We start from the raw sequence: 10169 nt of genomic DNA on the forward strand, positions 1-10169 counted from the left end.
TAGAAAGGTGGGGCCTTGAAAAGGTGATCAGATTGTGAGGACCATGCCCTAGTGAATGGATTGATAGTTTAATGGTGGTCATGGACATGGCTATAATGGCTTTATAAGGACAGCATGTGAGGATTATAGTCTCTTACAAGCCAACCACCATGTGATACTCTGCATTGCTGTGTAGTCACCATTACCAAGGCCCTCACCATATGTGTTCCCTGGACTTTGGACTTCCTAGCCTCCAAAACTGTAAGCAACAAATTTTGTTTCATTATAAATTGCTTAGTTAAAAGTATTTCTATTACTAGTAACAGAAACTGACTAATACAGAAAATTGGTAGGAGCGAAGTGAGATGTTTATAATACCTGAAAATGTGGAAACAGCTTTGGAACTGGGATTTGAGCAGAGGCTGGAAGAATTTAGAGAAGCAGGCCAGAAAAAGTCTAGATGCTGGTGGGAGCTTAAAAGACAAGAAAGCCAGGGAAAGTCTGGAACCTCTTACAGACTGGTTAAATAGTGGCGACTAGAATGCTGAAAGAAATATATATCATAAAGACCATTCTAAGGAGGTCTCAAGTAGAAATTAGAAGGAGTTTATTGGAAACTGGGGCAAAGATCACCCTTGCTATGAACTGGCAAGGAACCTGGCTGCATTCTGTTCATGCGCAAAAGTCTTATGGAATGTGGAACTTGAAGGTGCTGACCCAGGGTATTTGGTGGAAGAAATACCTAAGCAGCAAAGTATTCAGGAAGCCGCATGACTACTTGCAACAGCCTACACTGAGTTATGGCAGAAAAGGCATGATGTAAAGGTAGAATCTATAATCAAAAAGGAAGCAGAGGGTAAAAATTGGAAAACTCTCAGCATGGCTGCTTCAAGAGTAAGAAAGTCTGCTCCGGGGAGAAAAGCAAATGTGCAGCCCAGAGACCGTTTGCTAAGGAGATGAGGACAGAAGGAAGCGATTGTCAAGAGAAGGGAAAAAGGTCTTAGTGGCATTGCAAAGATCTTTGAGGCTGCCCTTCCCATCACAGGCCTAGAGGCCTAGGCAGACAGAATGGTTTCAGAGAACAGGCCCGAGGCATGCTCTACAGGCTTGCTGCCCAGGGCCACCTTGGGACACTGTTCCCTGCATCCTGGATGCTCCAGCTGCTCCTGCTGCCCCAGTTGTGACTAAATAGGCCCCAGGTGTTGTTGGACCCACAATTTCAGAAGACACAAGCAGAAACCCTTGGTGGCATCCATGTATTGTTAAGTCTGCAGGCTTGCAGAATGCCAGGGCTACACCAAAGCCTCCACCTCCATTTCAAATGATGTATGGAAAAGTCTGGAGGCCCAGGAAGAGATCTGTCACAGGGGCAGAGTCACCACATAGAGCCTTAACTAAAGCAATGCCGTGTGGAAATGTGGGGTCTGAGTTGCAGCAGAGAATCTCTACCAGGGACATGTCTAATGGACCTGTGAGTGGGACTGCCATGGAGATCCTAGAACTGTAGAGCTATCAGCGTGCAGCACCAGACTGGAAGAGCTGAAGCATGGCTGGAGACCAGGAAAGCCATAGGAGCAGTGTTGCCCGAGGACTTGGAGGTCTACCTCCCATACCAGCAAAGAGAGGGTGCCAACCATTGAGTCAAGGTAGAAAACTCACCAGCTTTAAAATGTAATGCCTGCCCTGCTAGAGTTTGGACTTGCTTGGGAGCTGTTACCCCTTTATATTTTCATCTATTTCTCCCTTTTTGAATGGGAATATGTACCCTATGTTTGTCCCACCACTGTATCTTGGGAGTAGATAACTTGTTTTGATTTCACAGATGGGACTTTGAACTTTGGACTTGTGAATTGAAATGAGGCTTTGGGGATACAACGAATGTATTTACCTGTGAGAAGGACATGAACTTTGGGGGCCAGGTGCAGAATGTTATGGATTGAATTGTGTCCCCCAAACTTAATCCCCATTGTGACAGTGTTAGGGTGGGAAATCCTGTTATGGTAATTGAAAGGTGGAGCCTCAAAGAGGTGATTAAATTGAGAGGACTATGTCCTAGTGAATGGATTAATCCATTGGTGGTTTAATGGTAGTCATGGGTGTGGCTGTGATGGCTTCATAAGGAGAGGGAGTGAAGAGCTTAGTCTCTCTCTCACAAACCATCCACCATGTGATACCTGCCTCGCTGTGTACAGCCATCGCCACCAAGGCCCTCACCAGATGTGTTCCCTGGACTTTGATTTCCCAGCCGCTGAAACTATAAGCAGTAAATATTATTTCTTTATAAATTACCCAGTTTCAGGTATTTCTGTTACAAGCAACAGAAATGGACTAATACAAGCCATTTTTTAAAAATCGCACCTGTCCATTTCTGTCTTGAAATTGGTGTTCTTAGATTATTTACACTTCAGATAATTATTGAAATTGTTGGATTTAGGTCTATCATTTAAATTTTGATATCTGTTTGTCTCCTCTGTTCTTCATTTTTCTCTTTCCTCTTTCCTGCTTTCTTTTAGGTTGTATAATGTTTTTAGTTTGCATTTTAATATATTGGTTGGCTTCCTGACCATCTGTCTGCACACAGGTTTTCAGTAGTTTCTCTAGGGATTACAGGACACATACTCAATGCTTACCTCTTCCAGAGAAATGTAGGGAAACTTTACACCTATACAGTTCCTTTACTGCCCCCCTTTCTATTGCGGTTGTCATGTATTTTACACCTGCAGGCATCAAAAACCCACCAAACAATGTTGCCATTTTTGCTTTTGACATACTTAAAGGAACTTAGGAGGAGAAAAATAGTCCACCCAGTTCATCCAGACGTTTGTCATTTCTGCTGCTCTTTCTTCATTCCTGAGCTTCCAAGTTTTCCTCTGGTATCGATTCCCTTCTGCCTAAAATTTCTGTTACACCGTGTCTGCTGGGGACTCATTTTCTCAGTTTTTCTTTCCTCTGAAAATGTCTTTATTTCCCTTCCTTCATGAGGAATAGTTTTGCCGGGTACAGAACTCTGGGCTGACAGTTCTTCTCTTTGAGCACTTGAAAAGTGTGGCTCCATCATCTTCTGGCCTCCCTGGTTTCTGATGAGAAATTTGCAGTTCAGGTGGTCGTTCCTCTGTATGTAATGTGTCTTTTTTCTTTTTTTCTTTTTTTGCTTATGCAGTTAAAGCTTTCTTCTTTATCTTTGGTTCTCCTCAGTTTGAGTATGATGTCAGCAGGCTTGGTTTTCTTTGAGTTTATTCTTTTTCAGGTTCACTGAGTTTCTTGAATCTGTAAATTTATATTTTTCACCAAATTTGGGAAGTTTTCAGCCATTATTTCTTTGAATGCTTTTTCTGTGTCAACCCTTTACTCCTGTCCTTCTGGAACTCCAGTGACACCAATGTTATACCTCTTGATGTTATTCCACAGGTCCCTAAGGCTCTGTGCTTTTCTTGTCAATCTTTTTTTCTCTGTGTTGTTCACACTGAATAATTTCTATTGGTCTTCAAGTTCACTCACTCTTTCCTCTGTTTTCACCATCCTTCTATTGAGCCCAGTGAATTTCTGATTTTTATTTCCATTATTGTATTTTTAATTTTTAATATTCATTTGGTTCCTTCTTATAGCTTCTATATCTCTGCTGAGAATTTTTACCTTTGCATTTGTTTCAAGAGTGTTTGCCCTTACTTCATGGAGCAAGTTTGTAATCACTGATTTAAATACTCTGTGCGATCAGTTCAACATTGGGATCATCTCAGGGTTGGCATCTGTTAATTATCTTTTCTCTTACAAGTTTTTGTGGTTTTCTTTGTTGTTGTTATTGACTGAGTACTTTTGGGTTGTATCCTAAACATTCATAATATTATTTATTAAGACTCCAGATCCTGCCTACATCCCGTGGACAGCATGGTCTTTCTGTCTTTTCTGGCAGTCAGTCTGGTTAGGTTCAGACCACAGTCCAGACCTGCCTCCTGTGGGCTGTGTTCCAGGGTGTGCCCTGTCTTCAGAGCCTCTGCAGTGTGCTTGGATCCTCTTTACAAGCCTCTCCCCCTGGGTCCAGTCTGCAGCCTTGGCAGTTCCACCCTGTGGGCTAATTCTCAAAGCTCTTTGTGGTTATCCACACATGCCCAGCTTGGGTTGGGGTTCCTATCTTGATGACCTTCTTATTGATTTCTCCCTTTTTCTCTGGCTCTGGGGCCCCTTTTCCTCATCATCTGGCTGTACAGGAGCCACTACTTGTTCCTCATCTCACACTGTTCCTCTTCTCACCAAGAAGCACATAGTGACTGGTGAAATGACCCTGTCTCAAGTACTCATTTTCTGTCATCTCTGGTGGGGAGCAGGTGCAGAGCACAGAGGGGTTGGGGTGATGGGCCCCACAGGGTGCAATCAGCCACATGTCACTCTACTTCCTGACTTAGGAAGCTGACTTAGAGCAGGAAGCACCTTCGTAAGCTGGGCCTGGGCTGTGTCTTCCAGACGTGAGTGCAGAGCCAGCCTGGTGGAGCATAGCAAGGCCACCAGCAGCCCAGCAGGATGCACAGCACCGAGCCTCCAGAGGCTGAGTGAGGTGAGATCACCGAGGCCCCCCGGGGTCCATGTCCGAGGCCCCCTGGGGTCCATGTAGGAATTTGAAAGGGAGCAGTTCAGGCCTCGGCTTTTCCCTGAGGAGTGGCTGCTGTCTTTCTGCATGCACTTTAGGGGAACAGTCATCAGTGTGTGTTCTGGTCCAAATGGCTTAAAGCTCAGTAAATAGACCAAGCCTCCCACCATGTTGTTCCCAAGGTCTCCGGGGGTGGGCTTGAAGCCAGACCCTTGATTCTGAGGTCCACCTGGATGCCCCTGACACTGCACTCTTGCGCTAACCCCTCCCCCACACTGCCTTGCCTGTCACCACCACGCCCCTGCACCCAGCCCCCATCCTCCCCTGGATCTGGAGCTGGGATCCTGCACTGCTGTCCCCGTCTGGGGTGGGAGGCCAGCTCCCAGAGCCCCTCTCCTCCTGGAACATCCGGGTGGGGAGGAGGAGGGGCCAGCTAAGAGGGAAGGGGGACAGAGATGACTTGAGGGCAGGGTCCTGGAGGTGAGCATAGGCAGAAGGGGCCACAAGCTGTCACCCACCTTCTCCATAACAGTGGAGCAATGGCTGTGTGCTTGGGGGCTGATACCAGAGTCTGGGCAGTTACAGAGAGGAGAGCTATAAGAAGCTCTGGGACAACTGTCACCCAGCCACTTTATAATGGAACGACATAAGGACTTTCCATTTCAGAAGCCCCCCCCCCAGCTCACCCCTGCACTCTGCAGCCTACTGCACTCTGCAGCTTTCCCAGGGCCAGTGAGGGAGTCCCTCTGCCAAGAAGAGGTCAGAGGCTGAGATCCCTGTGTGGCGGTGGCCAAGCCCACACCTCAGGCCCCAGCTCCAGTGCCTGATGGTGCCACATCCCGAGCAGGGCCACAGGACGGATGCCCTACATGGCCCAGACCTCTGTGGCCACCTGACCTCTGGGCTGCAGCCTTCGGCTGGGGCAGTGACAGGGCGGGGCTGGCTGGGCGTGCGCGTGGCGTTCTGTGAAGTTAGTTTCAGCTCTGCAGTGCGTCCCTGCAGCACAGTACGTGCTGTGTCTGCTTCTAGCAGTGAATGAACAGAGGCGTGACTGGCAGAGGCGCCTGTGACAGGAGTCGGGAGAGGGGAACCTCAGCCTGCCCATGGCCTATGCCCCAGTGGGAGCAAATCAAGGTATTTCCTGAGGGGCATGTGCTGGGCTGGAGAAGCCCAGCTTCCTGGCCGGGGTTGGCACCCTCTTCAGGGCAGCCCGACACCCCTCAACTGAGCCTTGGCTTCTCAGCTGACATGTGGGGTGGTGGACTGTGCCATACAAGTGACATCCACATGTCATGTGCCTGGTACTCAGTAGGTGTGGGGCAAATTACAGTTGTCACTTGGGGCCCAGCTCCTTGTCCCGCCCCACCAGGCAGGGTCAGGGGCAGAGGATGAGGGGGCATCATTGCTCTGGGCTCCTGGGCAGGAAAGAGTCCCCTTTGCCTTCTCCTGGGCAGGGCAGGCTGCTGGCAGGGCCAGCAGAGTCCGTGGACTGGGCTGGTGGCATCCAGTCACCCCTACTATCCATGAGCAGGCCCCATGGTGAGGAGCAGGGCCCGCGAGAGGCAAGGCTTGGCAGGCTGGGCCCAGCTCCAGAGCTTGCTCAGAGGTGCCCCAGGCAGGACTTCCCTCCTGGCCCCAGGTGCCTTCCTTTGAAGGCTGAGGTGCCCAGGCTGCTCACCCTCCCTGCGGTCAAGGCAGCAGTAGGGTCCAGAGGCCCTGAGCTTCTGTGGGGGCCCCTTGTATGGGTCCTGCTCAGTGCAGACAGCTCGTACAGCTCAGGTCTGGGAAGGTGCATGTGGTATCCAGAGGAGTATGCATTCTCTCCCAGTGCTCCAGGTATTGGGCCAGCCCCATGGAAACAGCTTCCTGCCCCCGGGGTGCTGCAGGACCCAGCAGAGGTCAGAGTCCAGGAGTCCCGAGAGTTCCCAGGCACCCTGCGCTCTGTGCTGGGCAGGCCGACAGCACGTGTTGGACACGTAAGCGACTGCTTGACTTAGCGCAGACCCCGCCAGACCCCGTGGCGGGCCTGAGGTGGGCGCTCACGCTTCCCACCACCAGGAAGTAGCTGAGCTCAGAACTGCCGGCAGCGGGACAGAGAGCCCAGGCTTCTGGAATCTGGAGAAGCAGTGTCGGCACAGCTATCAGCCTCCATGGAATTCAGATTTAAAATGTCATTCTACACGTTTACCATAGAGAGTTTGGAAAATATGAACAGGAACATGAAGAAAGTAATGCCACCCCCCCCCCCCAGAGAAACACGGAATATTCTGGTGCAATTACTTTTACCTTTGCCAGCACATTCGCTTTTCCCTGAAACCGAGCTGCCCCAAGCAGCTGCTGACATGCTTCCGTGGCTGTGCAGGATCCCAGGGGCGGGTGACAGGGACGGTGACAACACGCTCCAACGCGGTGGCCCCGCGGGCAGCCTATCACTCTTGGTTGGCACTCCTGACTACTGGCGAGGGCGACTCTTCCGTGCCAGTTTTCTTTCGTGACTTATCTGCTCACGGCCCATGGCCTTTTCCACAGGGTACTAGCCTTTCTGTCATTAATGTCTGAGATCTCTTTAGAGGTGGAGATGACCAGTCAACTTTTGCACTAGACAGAAATTAAATATGTTCCTCTATGCAATGTATTATGCACAAAATTTGTCATTTTTAGATTCTATCTTCTTGGTATTTTCTTCCTTGCTTAGTTTTCTCTGCATAGGTTTCCTTGCTCCGAGACACACCTTCTTCTATCTCTCTCATTGTTTCATTTCCTAAAACTAAACTTAACACACGTTTGTCCTCGGTCTCTTCTATCCACGACAAAAGCATCTGGGGCCTCGGGCTTCACGTCTCCATCAAGAGCAGAGGTTTCTTTCCATCGTGTTAGACAGAGAAGGTTGTCTCCTTTTCTAAAGTGTCTTTAAATGCAATCTGGTCTCCCCTTTGACTTAAGAGGTATTTAGTGGAGTGTTTTAAGATTTCTAATGTGTGTGTGTAAGTCTCGTTTTATCCCACTTGGTCAGAAACTGGCCCTTAACATTTCTGCTGTGGGACATCATCGATGGTGGAAATAACAGTGTGAACACGTCTCACACACTTGGAAGAACGTACTGTCATAGGGTTGGGTGTTCAGAGTGCATGTACAAAGTTGATGCCTGTTCACAATCGTGAATGTGTCACCCAGCCCATGAGCCCCACAGGTCCAGGTTGAGTGCCGGGGCTCCCACCCCTCCTCTTTCTGGCACTGCCTGGGCCCTCTGCATTGTTCTCTGCTCAGCGCTGCCACGCCTGGATTCAGGATGTCTCTCCTGAGTCACACACGTGGGCTGACTCTCTGCCCAGGACCGCCAGGGCCGGCGCTGATGACAGCTCTGAGCAGCTGGTGGGGCCTTGGGTTTCTCAAGCAGCCTCGGGTTAGGGTTTCTCAACGTTGCAAAACCTCTGACTTTAGCAGGAAGCCTGATCCAACTGGACTTAGCGCCCTCACTCAGTCTCACCCTCCCCGTGCTGGCTTGCTCAAAGCTCTCTTCCGTCCTCAGTGTTCCCTCTGTCCTTCCATCTTTTACCACCTGAATTCTACCTTCTGTGTGAGCACGAGTGGGGTGTTGAAAGGATCTGAGTGCTCAGAGCCTCACTTGTGAAGCAGGACCCTGGTCAGCTGCATTCATTTGGTGGCAGGGGAGGGGAGGGCACCTGAGGACTCCCCAAAAAGGATGACCCAGGCCCCGCTGTGCAGCGGACTTGGTGACCCACTCCACCTCCTGCAGCTATGCAGGGCCTGTGCCAGCGTCCCCCAGCAGGCAGGGCTGAGGTTGAGGGTGGCACAGGGACAGAATCCCCAGCTCTGTGACCCAGGCTGGCCAGGAAGGGCTCTGTGGGTGGTCAGCCCCCAGAGTATGACCCAGGACCCTGTCATCAAGCCCCCTTCCCTCTGCAGGATATGCTAGGCCAACACCCCCTGCTGCTCGCCTGGCAGGGCTGCTGTCCATCAGGTCCGGTGAGTTCTGCAGTGGGCAGGGTGGGGCCGCTGCTCCACGGGTGACGTTCGGGTGGGGAGGTACATGGCCCGCCTGCATGTCCCCCTGGACAGAAGCTCCCTGGCAGCTTAGGAAGGATGGTGTCACTAGGAGCACCTCCCAGCCACAGGCCTTGGTCTCCCCACTGTCGGGAGGCCTAATGCCTCCCTCTGCACCTCCAGTGGGGCTGTGAGCACACCACCTGCTGGAGGACCCCTCCCCCCCAGAGAGGCTGCGACACAGCCTGGCTCGCCCTCCCCCTGGGTCTCCCCCAACACGCCTCCTCCCTCACCCCGTGGTGGGCTTGGCCCGGGCGGGCTCCCCTCACCAAGCCATCTTGTCCCCCAGTCCTCACCCAGGAGTGCCCCAAGTACAAGGTCAGCACCTGCCGGGACTGCATCGAGTCAGGGCCTGAAGTTGGTAAGAACCGCCTGGGCCGCTCGGCCGCCCTCCCCTCTCCTGGGCCAGGTCCCTTCCCTGCCTCTGAAGCCAGTGGCATCCAGGGGAGAAGAAAATCCATTTCATCCTGGGGGCGGGAGCAGCCCAGAGGCCACCGGATTGTCTGAGAAGGACACGGGCTGCCTGTAGGCCAGCCTTGCCCTGGGTGCAAACTGTGTTGGGGAGGCAGGAGCAGCCCAGAGGCCTCATGACCACCCAGGATGTGCCTCAACTGTTTGGGGAGCCCTGGTCAGAGACCCCAGAAGAGACCCTTCCCAAAGGAGGGCAGCTGCGTGCCTGGTGATGCTCCAGCTGCAACCGGCGCATAGAAGCAGCCCACCTCTGGAATATGGAGAAAATGCGAGAAGTTCCCCATCTGGGACCTGAGCTCCCCTCTTGTCTTCTTGTTTTACTCGTGACTCCCTCTGGAAAGAAAGGCAAAAGCCTGACAGCCAGGGATCAGCAGCAACTTCTGGTCCCTAAGCCAGTAGCCTCCTGGCGCAGCCCACCCTCCTCCTGTAGAGGGCTCCTCCCATGGGGAACCCAGGTCCCAAACACACACCCTCCTCCTGTAGAGGGCTCCTTCCATGGGGCACCCAGATCCTCACCACACACCCTCTTCCTCCCATAGAGGGCTCCTCCCATGGGGCACCCAGTTCCCAAACACACACCCTCCTCCTGTAGAGGGCTCCTCCCAAGGGCCCCCCAGATCTTGACCACACCCTCTCCCTGGGGTCCCCGAGGTCTGAGCATGCAGGTCTGTGTGGAAACCCACTCTGAAATCCTCACACTTTGTGATTTCTTCTCAACCATTTGAGAGCAGGTGCAGATGTGAGGCCCTTTGTCCCTTCGCACTTCAAGGGTCTTTCTCAGGAACATGGTTTTCACTTACAAAGCCACATGAATGTATTTGATGAATACATTTATATTCATACTTGATAAATACATTTATCAAAATCAGGAAATTTAACACTGGTATCTTTCTATGATCAAATCTACACACCTTATGAAAATTTGGCCTAATGTTCCAATAATGTCTTCTATTGCATTTTTTTTCCCCCTGGTCCGTGTTATAATCAAAGATCACACGTTCCACTCACAGGTCAGGTCTCTTCAGTCTCCTTGAGTCTGGAACATTCCTCAGCTTTCTTTGTCTTTCACATG

This window comes from Cynocephalus volans, chromosome 1, assembly GCF_027409185.1.
Source record: "Cynocephalus volans isolate mCynVol1 chromosome 1, mCynVol1.pri, whole genome shotgun sequence".
Lineage (NCBI taxonomy): Eukaryota > Metazoa > Chordata > Mammalia > Dermoptera > Cynocephalidae > Cynocephalus > Cynocephalus volans.